Here is an 18,587-nt window from a genome sequence, read left to right on the forward strand (position 1 = left end):
TCTCTTTAAAACCTGATATTTCAACCACATAAATACGTGAACCTTTAGCAGTCTCCTGATGATATCTTGGGTCTCAAAATATCAAGGTATTCATTCACAGATTTCTCATCTCAAAATGACATATCCTCTGGTGACCTTCCTTCTAGGATGAGTCACAGCCTTCGAGACAACGTCAGACCACACCAACTGTTCATCTGAAGAGCAAGAAGTACTGATTTTTGTCTATGTCCCTGGAAACAATGAATTTGACTGATTATAGTTACTAAAGTCGTCCATTCAGTGAATGGTCTTTCTATTGAAAATAGAAATACGTGGCTCCTGAGAGATACCCTAAGATTGCAGAAATACTCATGCCCTCAGGAGGGGTCATTCTAACTGGACAGAAGGACCCACTTTTACAAAGCAGTCATTAGACACTGCTGTCATGTGAACAAGACTGGCCTTCGGCTAGATTTTTTTTTTTTTTTTTAAGCTATAAACCACTTTCAGAAGGATAAATTTGTTTCAGCACCCATGATAATTATTGGCAGTATTCCTAAATCCTCAAACCTTTACCTGTTGCACTGGAAGATACATATGGGATTGAGGATAATAATTTATGCCCAGCTTTTTTCCTCTTTTGACTTTAGTTTTGATATCACATCATGATTCAAAGCTTGGTGCACCATAAATTTTCTCCAAATGTGTAGTAATTCCTAGGTGCAGTCTAAAGTTATGATTCATTTATACTGGAGTGACAGCATAATACCTAGGTGTCAGAATCCATTAAAACTGTTCAATGTCTTCTGTTTATTTTTAGAACCAATTGAGACTTAACTGATGGTGAAAAATATACAGTCAAGTGTGTTTACTTCACCTTTACAAAGAATCCGTTATAGTCCCAATTAATTTGTTATTCCTGTCACAACAGGTACTGGATACTTCAAAACTGTCATTACTGTTTCTGCCTTTCTTTTGAGGGCTTATGTTTATTTTTAACCCATTCAGAGGTATCTGCCTATTGTGAGCTAAGGATTTCTGTGTGTATATTAGAGAGAGAGAAAGAGAGAGAGAGAAGTATATTCTCAGGACAACATAACCTGATACAGATTCTGCCCTAGAAAGCTTCTTCTTATTGCCAAAGTGAGGTATGCTTCTTTTTATTAACATTAAAGATTGTTCTCAGAGGATATGGAGACCCAGTCCTGGTGTGCTAGACCAGATAGACAACAATAACATTTCAGATGTTCTAAATGTGATAGTTATTGACATCAAGGTATTTTTTTCTCTGTAATAAATATTGTCCTTTATTATTTATTTCTGAACATTTTGTATATGGGTTTCTAGTGAGAAAGTCTGCAGGACATGGAGAAGAGTAGCTGTTAGCTCTTCTAGGCAAATATCAAGTCCTGTTCATCATTCCTTGAAGGAATGAATTTGCATTTGTAATCAATTATTCTTTTTGTAATCTGAAAATACAAAAAAAAATTAAAAATGGGGTTTCATGATAAGCATGAGAATGATCAGAAATGGTATGTATGGGATAATTTACATCATAAAAATTCCCATCTGTACTCAAGCCAAAAGTGGTAAAACAACTAAAAGTAAATTAAGACATAGGTGGGTGAGACCACCACCTACCTCTTACCTGTAATTGCCCCAGGAAGTTGGCGGTCCTGCCATTACTAAACTGCGATGATGAGAATCTGCTGTGATCATTCCATGGCACAGAGCTCCCCTGAGGGACGCTGCAAGGCTCACAAGTAGGCACTCAAGGATCAGACCGTCTTGGTCTAAGCCTGGTTCGATTTCTGGCTTTGATTTGAACTTAGCTATGTGTTCTGAAATAGGCTTCTGAATCTCTCTAAATCTCAGAATACTCTTCAAAAATGGGGATGATAATATTTCTGAACTTCTGGGAGTTCAGTGAGAATTAAATACCATAATGCATTGGAAGCACTTGACACAATTCCAGGCATATGAGAAATTCATAATATGTGTTGGTTACTAATATAACTGTTATTAGTAAGAACACTTACTGGGGGAATTATGAGGCCTAGCTGACCAGACTGGAAAAGGTTTGAGGATGTCTTGGGCTGGAACAAACCAATAACCTCTGCTCTAAAAGACAAGCAAAGAACTAGAGAGACCTCTTAGGACAGAAGTGAGAGCTAGGATATGAAGCAGTGTTGTGGGCTTAGAACAGGAGGCAGAGGTGCCTTCTCTGAGGCGGGAAGGTCACTGAGGAGAGGTCAACAGGGAAAGGCTGCCCACTCTGAAGACCTCCTTGCCCTGGCGATGGCCAGCTTTCTGCTCCAGAGTCCACACATCTTCAGAATTTTCCAGTGACTGGGCCATAAGGCAGATGTAATGTTGTCATCACCTCTGACTGAATTAGACAGGAGGGCAAGGAACTGACACTGGAGAACTTATTCCAGGCAAATCTATATGCGCCTCAAGCTCAGTTGATGAGAATTTATTAATGAGCATTTATGTATGGCTCACTTCTCTGAAAAGATTTAAGATGATGTACTATAAGCTTTAGAAGAAAAGAAAAAAAAAAAGGACTGAAGCAAAGAGGGAATGGAAGTGGAGGAAACCAGAGTAAACTCTAACATTTGTGACAGCTGAGTGCACAGTTTGGCTTTGAGCTTCCTGGTAACCGAAGCAAAAATTAAGGCCGTTTGCTTTTTAAGAAAGTATGTGGCATAACAATTCTTGCGGGAAGCCAAGGTACTTCGACATAAAATTCTGGAAGCTATGTCATGTATAAGGATATCTAGAGGAGCTATGTTTTCATTGATAAATGATAAGAAATATGTCCTATGTAAAGATTCTTTTAAACAATTTCCAGTGTTATTTCAGCCAAACTAAGGAGAACTATTAATCCCAAGTTCAGAAAAGTATAGGAGGGCATGTTCCTAGAAGCAGCTAGCAAAGTCTGGGAGGTGAAGAATAGGGAGCTGATGAAGATAGACTCGGTGTTGACAGAGTTGAGGAGAACTCTGGTTGTGGACCTCTTCCCACTTGATCTATTGCTTTTCACAGCAACGGAATGAAGAAAGGTCTGAAGAAAGACATAAAGGGGTCACAAGTATAATAGAATGTAAACTATTTCAACAATATAGCAGTTAGGGTCAATTCATATTGGCAGTTGGGAGAGCTCTGTACATGTGGACAGCAATCTAATCGTATACTTTCTGGTGGTCAAAAGTAGCTAAAGAGAATCATGAGTTAGTAAGGAAACAAATCACTTCATGTTTTCCAAGAAGTTATAGTTATGCATAATCAGATCAGGGAGCAAATTCGGCTTTTATTTTCTAGCATGGAGTACCACTGGATTTACTTCCTAAATATTGATCGTACATATCAAGACCACTCTAGCTTCTCCATCTCCACACTTGGCTCTTGAGTTCAGGCTCTCAGAATCTCTGGTAACATCTAAAGCAATCGACCCCTGTCTTCAATCTGATGGTTCAACTCTCTGGTGTCCTTGCTATCATCCTTCAGAAACACAAATCTGGTCATGTTGTTCTGAGACTCAAGGTCCTGTATGGCTTGCCAAAAGCTCCAGAAGGACCATTTCTAAGAAATATAGAGAAAGTACTGCACAGTTTGGGATTTGGCTTCTTTCCTAAATAGGAGCTTCAGTTCTGTCTTGTCATGGCTCCCTAACCTGCCCCTCTCTGTGTGTGCCTGGAAGGCCATTCCTGCAAGGATTGCCAGACAACTGGCATCTGTTCTTTTTGACTCCAGCTGATACCATCTCTTCTCTGATGGTCTTTGTGACCTGTCTCTTCCATCCTTTTCCCAGCTCCTGGACAACTTTTTAAAGCAGTCTTTACTTCATATTGTAGTTATTTATAAATATGTCTGGCTTCCTCACTTAAATTCTTTGAGAAGAGAAAAAGGTCTGAGTGCCTGATAGTTAAGTGTAGTTTCTTAAAGATATTGGTTTAATTCATAAAGAAGTACTACTGACCTAATGGTATTACCAACAAGCATGAGATTGTGCATTTGAATTGAACTTTTGGTTCACTGCAAAGGGAGAGGATATAAGCACCAAATATTTCCAATATAGCCCTCCTGATAATGGGTGTCAGAGCTCATTAGCTGTATGGAGTCCTTGGGGGAACTTGGCATAACCAAGAGGACTTATTCTATAAGAATCAGGGAATGCACTAATAGTGCTTCTGTCTCTTCATTTCTTTGTATACTTCATATTTCAAAGATATTACTTACAGCCATGTGACCTTGGGCAGATTTCTTAACTTCTCTGAGCATCAGTTTCCTCTCCTGAACAATGGGGATGACTAGAGTATTTTTCTCATAGGACTGTGAGAATTAAATTATATAAAATGCACAAAGTTCTCAAGACAATGCTGGAAAGTAGTAAGTACCATAGACTGGATTGTGTCCCCCCCCCCCGCCACCCTCCACCCCAGACTCCTATGTTGAAGCCTGAATCACCATTGTGACTGTATTTGGAGACACAGCCTATAAGGAGTTAAAGTTAAATGAGTCAAACTGTACTTGATCTTAGCCAAAAGGCAGAGAAGGAGTAGGTTAAATGAGGTGGGGGTGTGTGTGCTGATGTGATGAGATTAATTTCCATATAAGAAGAGACACAAGAGAATTCTCAGTTCTCTCTCTCTTTCCTTCTCTGCTCTCCTCATACAAGGACACAGTGAAGGCAGCCATCTATAAGCCAGGGAGATAGCTCTTGCCTGAAACCAAATGGGCTGGCATGATCTTGGACTTTTCTACCCTCCAGAACTATGAGCAATACATTTCTGTTGGTTAACTTAAACAACCAATCTGTAGTATTTGGTTATTGCAGCCTAAGCAGACTAAGACAGTGAGCCCTTAGTAAATGTTGGCTACTATTGTTATTATTTTTATTATTTGATATTGTAGGTCTCCCACCAAAAGGTTCTCAAGCTCTTCTAATGGGTGTTTTCTTTTGCTTGGTAAACTACCGAAGGGTGGGGGGAGGGAAGGCCACCCAACCTTTTTTACTGCTTTGGTTTCTAAGCAGAATTTAACATTGGACTTCAAACAGTAGAAATGAGCGGTGCTATGCCCATTTCTTCAGGTTTCCAGCTTGAGACCATCAGGCAGGTGATGAAGGTTTTGTGTTTCCTGTGCAGAGCAGAATGTCCCAGCTGACGGCAGAATATCCTTTCAATTTTGAATAAAATGAGTGGAAGATATCTGAGAAATTTCTGATCTTTCTGCTTGAGTGAATACCTGTCATGCTTCTTACATCTACTGAAGCAATTAACACACACAAAGCTATATTTGCTAAGCCAGTGCTCCCCAATGGGGGTGTTAGCTTATACCAGTGAATAGCAAAGAGCTCTGAATTTTTCAGCAAACTAGTTTCTCCCTGAGCTCCTGTCCAGACAGCCACAAAGAAGCGCCTGCATATGTGCTCAACACCTCTCTTCTTTATGTTACTTCCCCCACTGTCGAGACTACCTGTCCACCAGCAGGCCTAACCACATCTCAGCCCTCTCCTATCAGCTTAGATCCTGTCCTCCCCATAGAGGCTTTGAATCACCCAGGGGCTCCCCACCCTTGCTGCAAGTCCCCTGAGGAAGCTTCTAAAAAAGGCCCAAGGCTAGGACCAACCCCATTAGAATTATATCAGAATCTGGGATGGAACATGGATAGTAATGGTTTGAATACGTGAGCAGATCTGAGACCCGCAGAGTAAGCAGCCCTGGTTGGTAAGCTCAGCTCCACCTGAATCTTGTATTCTGTCCAGCTCTGTAACTTCACCTTGTCCCCAGTTTGAATAAACTGGTTCTTGGTCTTACATCTCTCTGTCTGGTTTATTTGCCCGATGACCACGTTTCTACACAAAGTTCTCCTATGGTGATGCCCTGCCTCATTCTTTCCATCCATCCATCCATCGATCCATCATCCCCTCTCCAGGACTAGGGGTGCGGCTCTGAACCTCATTCTTTTATTTTAATATATTTTTTATGTATTTTTTTATTTTTTAAAGATTTTTGTTTATTTACTTGACAGATAGAGATCACAAGCAGGGAGAGAGTCAGGCAGAGAGAGAGAGGACGGGAAGCAGGCTCCCCACTGAGCAGAGAGCCCAACTCGGGGCTCGATCCCAGGGTTAAGCAGAGGCTTAACCCACTGAGCTACCCAGGTGCCCTGAACCTTATTCTTAATGAAAAGATCACTTCTACTGCCAAAAAGCCTGATGCTGACTCAAGGCCTACCTGCTGACACAGCCCTAGCTGTCTCCTTTGAGATGCCTGCTCCCCCCGACAACTGACCTAGCAGCCAGCATCCCTCTTTCTGGTTAGACCCTCCTTCATCACTTGTCCACATGTCATCTGGAGACCATGCTGGTTCTGGACCAGATGGGGTTCCTTGGATCAGCTACAAGTTTTCACATCACTAACCTGATTACATCCAAAGGATTATCTTTTACTCTGAGGTCACATCCTTTTTCACTTTTTGGTGTTATAATGCCCTTTCTTTTAAGGAATAATGGTGATAGTAGATGGACAATAGATCTTGGCAAAAATTGTTTTGAAAAGGGCAAACTTAAAACTGCTCATGTTTCTTTGGCTTTTGTTTTTCTTTTAACTTATGGGGATGGGGGGAATACCTTCCAGACTAGGCAACCATTGAGTTAGACAATCTCAGTTTTTCGCTGCCTCCAAATGGTGGTTCAACCATGATGGACATGGCTGGGTCCTGGATCTTAAGACCTCTCTCTCTGCATGGCCCATCCCACTACTTACCAAGCATTGTGGCCCTTGTCAGACACACTCCCTTCTCAAATCATGACTGCCCGAATTGCCCACAATCCCTCCTATCAGTTGTTTTGGATCAAGTTCTCATTCCAGCAAGGGACCCAAGAGAAAAATATTATTAGTGATACTTGGTAGGGCCAGGGGTTTTACAGCTAAGAGGCACTTGAGATCATCTAGCTCAGTGGCTCCCAAGTCTGGGGATTTCATGGTCCAATAAGTTAAAAAAAAAAACACACACACACACAAAACAAAAACAAAAACAACACACACACACACACACACACACACACACCAGTAACTTTGGGGCACTTATGAGGTTGCCCATGTTTTATATTTTGCCAAGATGTAATCGCCATCTACTACCACCATCGTTTCTCAAAAGAAAGGGCACTATAACATCAAAAAATCAGGGCAGACATAATTTCAGATTAAAGGCAATCCTTTGAAGGCAATCCATTTAGTGTTGTGAAAAACTACCAAGACTGTCCTTTCTTTTTGGTCTTAGCTCAATTCATACCTGTGAGAACTTAGTTATGGACTAGTATTAGTTCTCAGATGGGTATTTAGGAATATTAATTAAGTTCAATTCTACACTTTACTGGAGAGGAAACTGAGACAGAGGAGGTTTCTTCTTTCCCCCACCTAGGTCACCCAGCAGCTCATCAGCAGAAGCTGGGCTAAACCATAGCTCCCCTGACTCCCAGACCAGGCCGCTGGTCTCTCCGCTGCCTCTTGACTGAATGGCCCTTGTCTCTCCTTGTTATCCTCTTTTTCTTTTCAGAACATACTGCTCCATGGGCCCATACTGTCTGTACCAGTAAGATGTTCCTCTGACACTTCTCACTTCCTGCTGCTTTAGCTAAAATGATGAACAGGAATTAAAGGGAAATAATAACAGTGTTCATTCATTTTCTGACCACTGACAAGCACCACGTGAAGCATTTTACAAACATGGGTTAATCTTTTAATAAACCTAAAAGACAAGTAATAGGATCTCAGTTTTTCAGGTGAGGAAACAGAGCCATAGAGATCATTGGCTCCAAATTGTATGCAGGCAATGTCAGAGGTGCCAGAGGCCTGATTTAAAAACAAGGTCTCCTTTATTCCAAAGCTTGTTTTTCTATGCTATCTTTCCTTTCTTGGAAGCAAGAGTGGGAAGCCTGCATCAATGACTCAGTTCTAGATTCTCAGCTTCCTGCTTTTTTAAAAAATATCTGTAGAATCATTGATATACTTTTAAGTCTTCAGCTTTTTTGGCTTCCTTTTCTTTTGTTAATATAAAGTACCCAATACCCATGCCTATAATTCTTGTCTCATGATCCCAAGTGCACCCTGGAGATCCAGCAAGGTACCATTGATCATGTAAACCTAGCCCTCACTGTGCCCTCAGCAAATTAACGATGTGGCTAAGGAAACTAAATCTGTGTTTGAACATAATGATCTTGGTGATCTCTGAAGGTTCCCACGGACAGTCTCCATGTCCCTCTAATCTGCATATGGGAACACTGATTAGTACTTCTTATCTGGCCTTGTCCAGCCAACACAGCCTAATCACTGCAAAATGAATGCTGGTACATGCTTTAATTCCCAGGTTATCTTATTATCTAGAGATATTTGTCCTTATTATTGTTATTATGGGGAGTCTGTGTCAGAAAATAGGGACTAATTTGACAATCCTGGGAAGAAAGATTGAGAACTGGGCTCGCATGAAAACCATTGAAATTCCTTGGTTCAAATTCATACAGAAATTATTCTTTTGGAGATCCACGGAGAGAGGCATAAAAAGAGGTCCATTTGGAATCCCAGTTCCAGAGTAAACCAAAATATACATCACTATGTTCTTGTGCTAATAGGCATGGGCATCTAATTTCCTAAAGGGAAAGTACTGGGTCTTATTTATCCTTGGCCCCCAGCACACCCAGCATAGTGTTTGGCATCTAGTAGGTGCTCAGTAAATATGAAAATTAAATGAGGTACTTCTGAAAAAAGGATAACTAGCATTGGAAAGCAATTGAGAAATACTGCACAGAAATCAGTCACATGGTCTTTACTACTTACTGAACACTCACCAAATCCAGAATCAAAGGCCCCTGGCTGGGGAAATGCATTTGACACAACCTTATGCAACAGCTTCCTGTGGCTGCTGGGCCAAACTGCCGTCAACTGGGTGGCCTAACACAAGAGGAATTTTTCTTTTACAAAAGTCTGAAATCAAGGTGTTGATTTCTGGAGGCTCTCAAGGAGACTCATTCCTTGCCTTTCCAGCTTCTGGCAGCTAAGGACAGTCCTAGGCTCATAGCCGCTCATTCCAATTGAGCCTCCGTCCACCCATGGCCTTGTCTTCTCCATGTTTTCTCTGCTCTGTCCCCCTGGATCATCCAGAATGATCTTATCTTGACCTCCTTAGCTTCATTAGAGCGATATAGATCTTTTTTCCAAATATGGTTATACTCACAGTTTCTGGGATACAACATATCTTTTGGGGAGTTGTCGTTCAAACCAATACCCCTCATGGAGGACAAACTTTATAAGGAACGTGAAGCTCGGGCTCAGACATTGACTGGGTTGTGTTTCACTGAGGTGTAGAGAAAAAGTACTGCAATGAGAGAGAAGAGAAATGAAATGAAGTGGTATGTATAAGGGGGATAATATTTCAAAAACGATTAAGTTTGGGCTTCCGTCCTCCCTTACGTGGTAGTCTCACCCATGGCTACTCAAGTACAGGCTTCGGGAAACACAGGGCATGACATCCTGTGAAGGAGGAGGACAGGCTGACAGAGGAGAAGTCCCCTGCCTGAGATAGGAAGCAAATGGCCTTCACCTTTCAGGCCTTGAGGGCCTCCTGTGGGGAAGGAAGAGATGCATATCTTCTGTCTTCCCAATTCTGGGCCCAAGTCCTCCAGAGGAGAAGTGTGTTCAAGAGGTCTAGGGAAGCCAAAGGCAGAGGCTTCTCCACTTCTCATGTGAGGATGGGGAAGAAAACCACCTCACAGAATGCCTTCTCCATACCCAGGGGCAAGGCCAAGCAAAGGAGGCACCTGAGTTAGTCCTTCCTGGCTGTCAGATGTGTGGAAGAGCCTCACGCAATCTCTCCCACACCAGAGGGCATGTGCCAAGACACGGGTCCTCCCTGAGGGGCCACCCCAGTGGAGGCAGAGGAGCCCTGAAAGTCCCAGTCTCTAGGGCAACCTGCCGAGGCTGGGAATAAATGGGGGCAGCAGCCAGACTTCAGGGCATGCACAGAACTTATAAGATCAAGGTGCACCCCAACTCACCAGACAGAGATGGAGCCAAGCCCACAGACTACAAGTTCATCAGCCACAGAAGTCAGGACCTATGCCAGCAGGGCGCCCAGGGACATGGGATTGCTATGTCTCAGGAACTAGAGGACAGAACAATGACCTGAGCCTCTCACTCCAAGACCCCTTCCTCCCCACCACCAGTGGTTGGGCAAAGTCTTCTCTCCAGACATCCACAAAACTCTACCAGAGAAGCACAGGAAGAAGAACAGAAAACCAGAAAAGGTACAATATGTAAACCATCTATTGAAATTGTTGCTTGGGATTGAACTTAACAGTTTGGACTTAGATGATCCAAGGTTTGGAGTACATAAAGAAGATTGCACTTGTCATAAAAAAAAAATGGGAAAGCTAAATTTTCTTTGCCCCTTTGTGAGAACTGGTTGCCAAACGATCATCTACAATCATAAAAACAAGTGGAAATTACCTCGAATATTTGAAAAAATTATTTTGCAGACTTCAGAGTAAACATCAGTCATTTAAGATCATGAGCATAGGCCCATCCTTACCATGAGGGAGATGGGAAAATATAACCTTGCTGAGCTAGAAGAGCATCAATTCTCTCCCCACCCAGAAGGTATGTTCCCAAACCAACCTGTGCTTCATTTCATTTCTGTTTCATTCCATTCACTATCCAAGCTCACAGCAGACCTTTATAGGAGATGCTGTCCTGGGATAGAAGATGAATACATCAAGATCTCTGTCCAGAGCATGCAATTATCATCCACAGCCCTTCCCGACATGCACAGTCCAAAGATTCGTTAAGCTTGTCACACCTCTGAAAAACCAGTTATCACTCTCCTCTTCATTAGATAATTGTTGTGTAATCAAATATTTAATGAAGCCCTCCAATTCTGTGGAGATTCTCTCTGAACCCAACATTTACACTTTTGATGATTTTCTTGACAATATTTTGTGGTCTATTTACTTACAGAGAAACCTGCCTTCATTTATAACAGACAGAATATTTAGGTCATTCCAAGCATTTTTATTTTTTTTTCTTTGTCTGATTACTAAAAAAAGGATCACAGGGAACAGGAAATAGCTAGATAAATAATGCACTGAAACCTCTTCCAGGACGACCATTTTTAGAATGATTCAGGCTTCATAGTGGTACATTTCAAACAATAGCGGGGAGCGCTCATTCTGTGCTCACTTATTATATAGATATGAACTTCTTCCTCCTATTAGTGGGTGTTACACTGCTTAATCTGTGCTTCTCATTCTGAAATAATTACTCCCCCCTTCAATGATGAACATTATAATTAACGATCCATTTTAATACAATTTAAATAATCCCCCCCCTTTTTTTCCATACTGCCTCCAAGCCAGGCTAAAACAAAGGCTGGACCAAGCCTAGAGCAGGTGCCTTCTCTGAGAAGGAGGAGAAAATTTGATTTACTATCATTGAAAATGCCACAACAGTCCCTCCAGCGTCTCCCCTGTCCTTTCTGTGAGGAAACCCCAAAGCACCACTTTCAAAGCTTCCTTCCATAATAAAGCCAATCCTTCCACACCTCCAGCCCGGAAGCCACAGAAACAAGCCACACAGATTTTTGTGCGCACGCAGTTATGGTCTATCATTATTAAATGTCTCTTGGTGGGCGGGAGAGGTGCTTCCTCCCCAAAAGCCATTCATCAGCCCTCGTCGCGCCGCTCACACCTGACCTCAGAAGCAATAATGCCACATCAAGCAGGCCAACTACCCAGTTTAGCAGCCGAGCAGAGAGCACAGGCTGGCTCCAAGATGAAGTATGCTGCTGCGGGCTTCCATTCCCAGGAGCAGCTGGGGCTGATGCCGTATTGATTGAGAAACTTTGCGGGGAAGTATCACAAACAACAATAGCCAGGTCAAGGACCCGCGCTGCCGGAGGAGGACTGCCCCGTGGGGCGCGCGGCGGGGCCGAGGGGCGCCTCTCATGATGTCTGAGCACAGGTTGAAGGAGGTTTCCAAGGAAGGCAAGAGTGAGACCCCGCGGTGGAAATGACATTTAAGCCAGTCCGCGTGGGAACAGAATGAGAGACAATGATGTAATTATCTATTCCCCAGCTTCCAACGGCCGCAAAAACCTGTCATCTCCCCGTGTTTGTATGTTCTCCAAGCCTTCTGCGTCTGGCTTTTAATGCTTGTTGGGGTCTACGATGTCTAAGCCCAGATGCAAACAGGGGCAGCATTCTCGGTAAACAAAAAATAAATAATGCCATAGAACAACAAGCAAACCATTTTAATTTGAGAAAGAAAAAAGGGAGGTTTCTGGCATATGTTCCCTCACACCCTCAGAAATGCATTTCGTTTTACTTCTTACCAAATGAGCACCAAATAAGACAAATAAACACACGTATCCCAAACATATTTTAATATACAAGTGGTATTTTTCAACAAGGCAGGGTTTGTGAAGACAGTCTTGGGATTGGGGAAAGCCCTTGCCCCATGGAAAGGAAAAATGCAGGATACCAACTGCAGGCAGTAAACCTTGGACTCCTACCGGGAAATGGTGTTGCTCCTGGTGCTGATTTGCTCCTGTGTAAGCACACACCTGTGTGCATGCACCTTGGCACACATTCAGTGTGGCTATTCTAGAATTTTCACATCAGTTACATGTTATGGATGGATGGGAAGCTGTTCTGTTCACACCCAGAGTCTATTCTCTCGGAAGAAGGTGGCAATTCTCCTTTCAGTGATTCTACTAATGCTTCTCTGACCTTCTTTTTCATCCTCCCAAAGTCAGGATCAACTACTACCCACTCTGAATTCTTTCTGTCCTTTATACACACACCTATCATCATACTATATGGTGATTATGTGTTTGCTAATCTGTTTCCCCTCCTAGACTATGAACTCCTCAAGAACAAAGGTTTTGGGACGCCTGGGTGGCTCAGTGGGTTAAAGCCTCTGCCTTCAGCTCAGGTCATGATCCCAGGGTCCTGGGATCGAGCCCCACATCGGGCTCTCTGCTCAGCGGGGAGCCTGCTTCCCTCTCTCTCTGCCTGCCTCTCTGCCTACTTGTGATCTCTGTCTGTCCAAAAAAAAAATAATAATAATAATAATAAAAGAAAAGAACAAAGGTTTTATATTGTTTATTTTTGTTTTCCTAGGGCTCAGGGCAATGTCCTGCACATAGCAAGTGCTCAATAAATCTGTTGCAAACACAACAATCGAATTACACATGGTAAATACAGTCATTTGTCCTTCTGATAACTCATCTGTCCTTCCCGTTACCAACAGGACCTCGGGTTTTTCAGGGTAGCAATGTTAAAAAAGAAAGACCTTCACTTCTTGTCAGTTGAGTCTATCTAGAAAGCTCTCGGTTTTTTGTTTCTGTTTTTTGTTTTTTCTCCTGTTTTTCAGATTAGAAGAACAGGTTTGGTGAGCATCTGACCTCCTGCCCTTCACCTTTGCTTCTTCTTCCAGCATGAACTAGAAATTTGGGGCTGGGAGTGGGGTGGCCAGCCTCAATATTAACATCTAGATAAAGATTGTTGGTTTATGTTAACATTTAACAGATAGCAGCAAATTTTTAAAATTAAAAAAAAAAATGACACAAGTAGAAGATTCAAACCAAGAGCCAAAAGTACTTTGCTTCTGCAAAGATTTCCAACACCTACTTTTAGTATTAAATGACAATTATCCACCACGTGGCTCGACAACACTGACTACATTCTGTAGTGATAGTTGTCAGTTGGGTGATCAGCAACCTTTGCCTCCTTGGTTCAACAACTCTCGTGTCTGTCTCACTGGACAGCGAATTCATTTCTCTTATAGTCACTGAGCATCCGGGATCTCACTTTTGGCAACGACAAGAACACAGAACCCAAAGGATCCTTGGGAGATGATCTTTCTGTCATTATTCCAATTTGATTCCCAGGGACCATGGCAGAGGTTGCTAATGGACCCTCAATAGCCATTGCTTTCCTTCTTAGTAGTAAAAGGCCTCAAGGTTTAGCTAGGGACATGGCACCCCAGTTAGAGACGATGTTCATTCATGTATGTCCTCCCTGTGGCTGCTTTTGTGTTCCTACAGTGGGGTTGAGTATTTGTCACAGACACCATATGGCCCACAGAAGCCTAAAATATTTACTGTCTGGCCCTTTACAAAACAAGTTTGGTGACCTCTGCTCCAGAGAGTGGTGTAACAACAGGGATGGTACGAGGGTCTGACTTCATGAAATGCAGCCCCTTGACCTGCCATGTTTCCCAGAAGCTTGGCATTAAGTAGAGTGAAATAAACTTCTAGCTTGTTTAAAACACCATTATTTGGTCTGTGTTAAAGCAGTTAAACCACAGTCTTGGCAACTACAAGTGGCCATAAGCCACTTTTTAAGTATGGTTGAAGACAAGCTACAGTTGAATGACAAGAAAAGGCAAAACTGTTTCTTTCAATTTTGATGAAGTCCCAAAAGTTTATTTTCGCTTTTGTTTCCTTTGCCTTTGGAGACATATCTTGGAAGAAGTTGCTGTGGCTGATATCGAAGAGATTACTGCCTATGTTCTCCTCTAGGAGTCTGATGGATTCCTGTCTCACGTTGAGGTCTTTTATCCATTTTGAGTTGAACTTTGTGTATGGTGTAAGAGAATGGTCGAGTTTCATTCTTCTACATATAGCTGTCCAGTTTTCCCAGCACCATTTATTGAAGAGACTGTCTTTTTTCCACTGTATATTTTTTCCTGTTTTGTCGAAGATTAATTGACCATAGAGTTGAGGATCCAGATCTGGGCTCTCTACTCTGTTCCACTGGTCTGTTTTTATGCCAGTACCATGCTGTCTTGGTGATCACAGCTTTGTAATAAAGCTTGAAATCAGGTAACGTGATGCCCCCAGCTTTATTTTTGTTTTTCAACATTTCCTTAGTGATTCGGGGTCTCTTCTGATTCCATACAAATTTTTGGATTATTTGCTCCAGCTCTTTGAAGAATACCGGTGGAATTTTGATCGGAATGGTATTAAAAGTATAGATTGCTCTAGGCAGTATAGACATTTTAACAATGTTTATTCTTCCGATCTAAGAGCATAGAATGGTCTTCCATCTTTTTGTGTCTTCTTCAATTTCTTTCATGAGTGTTCTGTAATTCCTTGAGTACAGATCCTTTACCTATTTGGTTAGGTTTATTCCCAGGTATCTTATGGTTCTTGGTGCTATAGTAAATGGAATCGATTCTCTAATTTCCCTTTCTGTATTTTCATTGTTAGTGTATAAGAAAGCCACTGATTTCTGCACATTGACTTTGTATCCTGCCACGTTGCTGAATTGCTGTATGAGTTCTAGTAGTTTGGGGGTGGAGTCTTTTGGATTTTTCATATAAAGAATCATGTCATCTGCGAAGAGAGAGAGTTTGACTTCTTCATTGCCAATTTGGATACCTTTTATTTCTCTTTGTTGTCTGATTGCTGTTGCTAGGACTTCTAATACTATGTTGAACAAGAGTGGTGAAAGTGGGCATCTTTGTCGTGTTCCTGATCTCAATGGGAAGGCTGCAAGCTTTTTCCCATTGAGGATGATATTTGATGTGGGTCTTTCATAGATAGATTTGATGAGGTTCAGGAATGTTCCCTCTATCCCTATACTTTGAAGCGTTTTGATCAGGAACAGATGCTGGATTTTGTCAAATGCTTTTTCTTCATCAAAATCAAAAGCTTCTGCACAGCAAAGGAAACTGTCAAAAAAACAAAGAGGCAACCCACAGAATGGGAGAAGATATTTGCAAATGACAGTTCAGACAAAAGGTTGATATCCAGGATCTATAATGAACTCCTCAAACTCAACACACACGAAACAGGCAAACATATCAAAAAATGGGAAGAAGATATGAACAGACACTTTTCCAATCAAGACATACAAATGGCTATCAGACACATGAAAAAATGTTCATCATCACTAGCCCTCAGGGAGATTCAAATTAAAACCACATTGAGATATCACCTTACACCAGTTAGGATGGCCAAAATTAACAAAATAGGAAACAACATGTGTTGGAGAGGATGTGGAGAAAGGGGAACCCTCTTACACTGTTGGTGGGAATGCAAGTTGGTGCAGTCTCTTTGGAGAACAGTGTGGAGATTCCTCAAGAAATTAAAAATAGAACTTCCCTATGACCCTGCCATTGCACTCCTGGGTATTTACCCCAAAGATACAGATGTCGTGAAAAGAAGGGCCATCTGCACCTCAATGTTTATAGCAGCAATGGCCACGGTCGCCAAACTATGGAAAGAACCAAGATGCCCTTCAATGGACGAATGGATAAGGAAGATGTGGTCCATATACACTATGGAGTATTATGCCTCCATCAGAAAGGACGAATACCCAACTTTTGTAGCAACATGGATGGGACTGGAAGAGATTATGCTGAGTGAAATAAGCCAAGCAGAGATAGTCAATTATCATATGGTTACACTTATTTGTGGAGCATAACAAATATCAAGGAGGACAAGGGGTGTTAGAGAGGAGAAGGGAGTTGGGGTAAATTGGAAGGGGAGTTGAATCATGAGAGACTATGGACTCTGAAAAACAATCTGAGGGGTTTGAAGTGGCGGGGGGGTGGGAGGTTGGGGTACCAGGTGGTGGGTATTATAGAGGGCATGGATTGCATGGAGCACTGGGTGTGGTGAAAAAATAATGAATACTGTTTTTCTGAAAATAAATAAATTAATTTAAAAAAAAAAGCTGTTTCTTTCAAGTGTCGTGAACCCTTCATACTGCTGACATTACCATGATTGTTTAATGGGTTATTTCCCCAAGACATGCAAAAGGGACCACTGCACACTCTTTTCTTTTCTTTTGTTCTTCTTCCTCTTCTTCTTCTTCTTCTTCTTTTTTTTTTTTTTAGAGAGAGGAAGGGAGTGCGGAGGGGCAGAGGGAGAGAGAATCTCAAGCAGATTCCACGCCCGTCAAGTGCAGAGCCCCACACGGGGCTTGATCTTGTGACCCTGAGATCAGGACCTGAGCCCAAATCAAGAGTCGATGCTTAACCAACTGAGTCACCCATATGTGCCCCCCCAACATTGCACATTCTTAAAGAGTAGAGAATATGATGAAATGCTATTGGTAGGGGATTATTTTAGTGTTCTGGCGTAAAGAGAATTAAGTTGAAGAAAAGTTGAATTGAATTGTCAGGGAGGCCTTCTTTCTTTCCAATTCCTCACACTCCTGCAGGAGGCTATTGTGGGAACAAAGCTGACAGCCTCAAGGACAGTCAGAGTCACAGATAACATTGCTTCAATGCTTACCTTGTGCCAGGCACCATTTTAAGATCTCTATATATGTTAACTCTTTTAATCTTCACATATCCTACATGATAGATATGTTTATTATCATCCTCATTTTACAGAGAAGGCAACCTTCTGAAGGCTAAACAGCTTGTAAGTGGCAGAGACAGTTTTTGAACCCAGACTCCCTCCAGAGTGTGTATGTAACCACTTTCTATGTCATTTCTAATCTTGGCAGAGAGTAATAAGGGCCTGATTCAGGGCTCGTGTGCTGGCTAGAGAAGTGGAAAGGAGAAATGGAAACGCAAAGCACTCTGTGGAAAAAGACTCCCCAGACCAAGATGGCAGCATCAGTGTGGGCAATGAAAGACAACAGAGGATCTGGAAGTAGTCATGCTCTACGGGGTCTTAGAGGTCAGTCTAGCTTCGTGGTTTCAGACCTGGTTAAGTATCAAAACCAACCAGAGATTTATTAAATACAGATTCCTAGGACCCTTTATAAGATGACCAAAGCAGACCTACCCAATCAGTTCTTGAGAGCTAAGGCACTTTTAACAGGGCCCTGCAGACAATTCAATAGCTAGCCTGGCAAAACTTTAAGAGCCCGACACTACCAAGCATTGAGTAATGTATAGGATTGTTCAATCAATATGTTGTACACCTGAACCTAATATAATATTTTTGTTAATTATACTTCAATTTAATAAAAAGGAAAAAAGTCTGCAATGACTAACTTTTGATGAAGATGTGTAACAACAGGTGCAGTGCAATTTGGGATAAATACTTTGGGAGAAAGGCATAGACCCTATGTCTTAGTAAATACATTCCGGAGAATATAAGCAAAAGAAACTCGTGCACATATGGATAAGAAAATAAGGACAAACAAGAATGCATAAAACAGCATTTTTTTGTTTTAGCAATAAAAATGGAAACAAATGTTCATCAACAAGGGAACAGATAAAGAAATTGTGGTGTATTCATGCAGTAGGCTATCAATGCACAGGAACAAGCATTAGTAAAACATAGTGAGCCACATTCAGCAGGGATAAATCTCTTCACATAGTGTACAACAGAAAGAGCGAGTCATAGAAATATACATACAATATGACTTCACTGTTCAAAAATAAACAAAACCAAATGATACGTTTAACAATATATCCACATGTGGTAGAATTATAAAGAAAAGGAAAGGAATGATGAAGTTCAGGGTATTGGTTACAGTTGGGGGATATAAGTATATGGGGACTTTAAAGATAGTTGGGCATTTTTATTACATATACTCATTTGTATGTATGATGGGATTAATAATTTTAAAAATGTAA

This window comes from Mustela erminea, chromosome 8, assembly GCF_009829155.1.
Source record: "Mustela erminea isolate mMusErm1 chromosome 8, mMusErm1.Pri, whole genome shotgun sequence".
Lineage (NCBI taxonomy): Eukaryota > Metazoa > Chordata > Mammalia > Carnivora > Mustelidae > Mustela > Mustela erminea.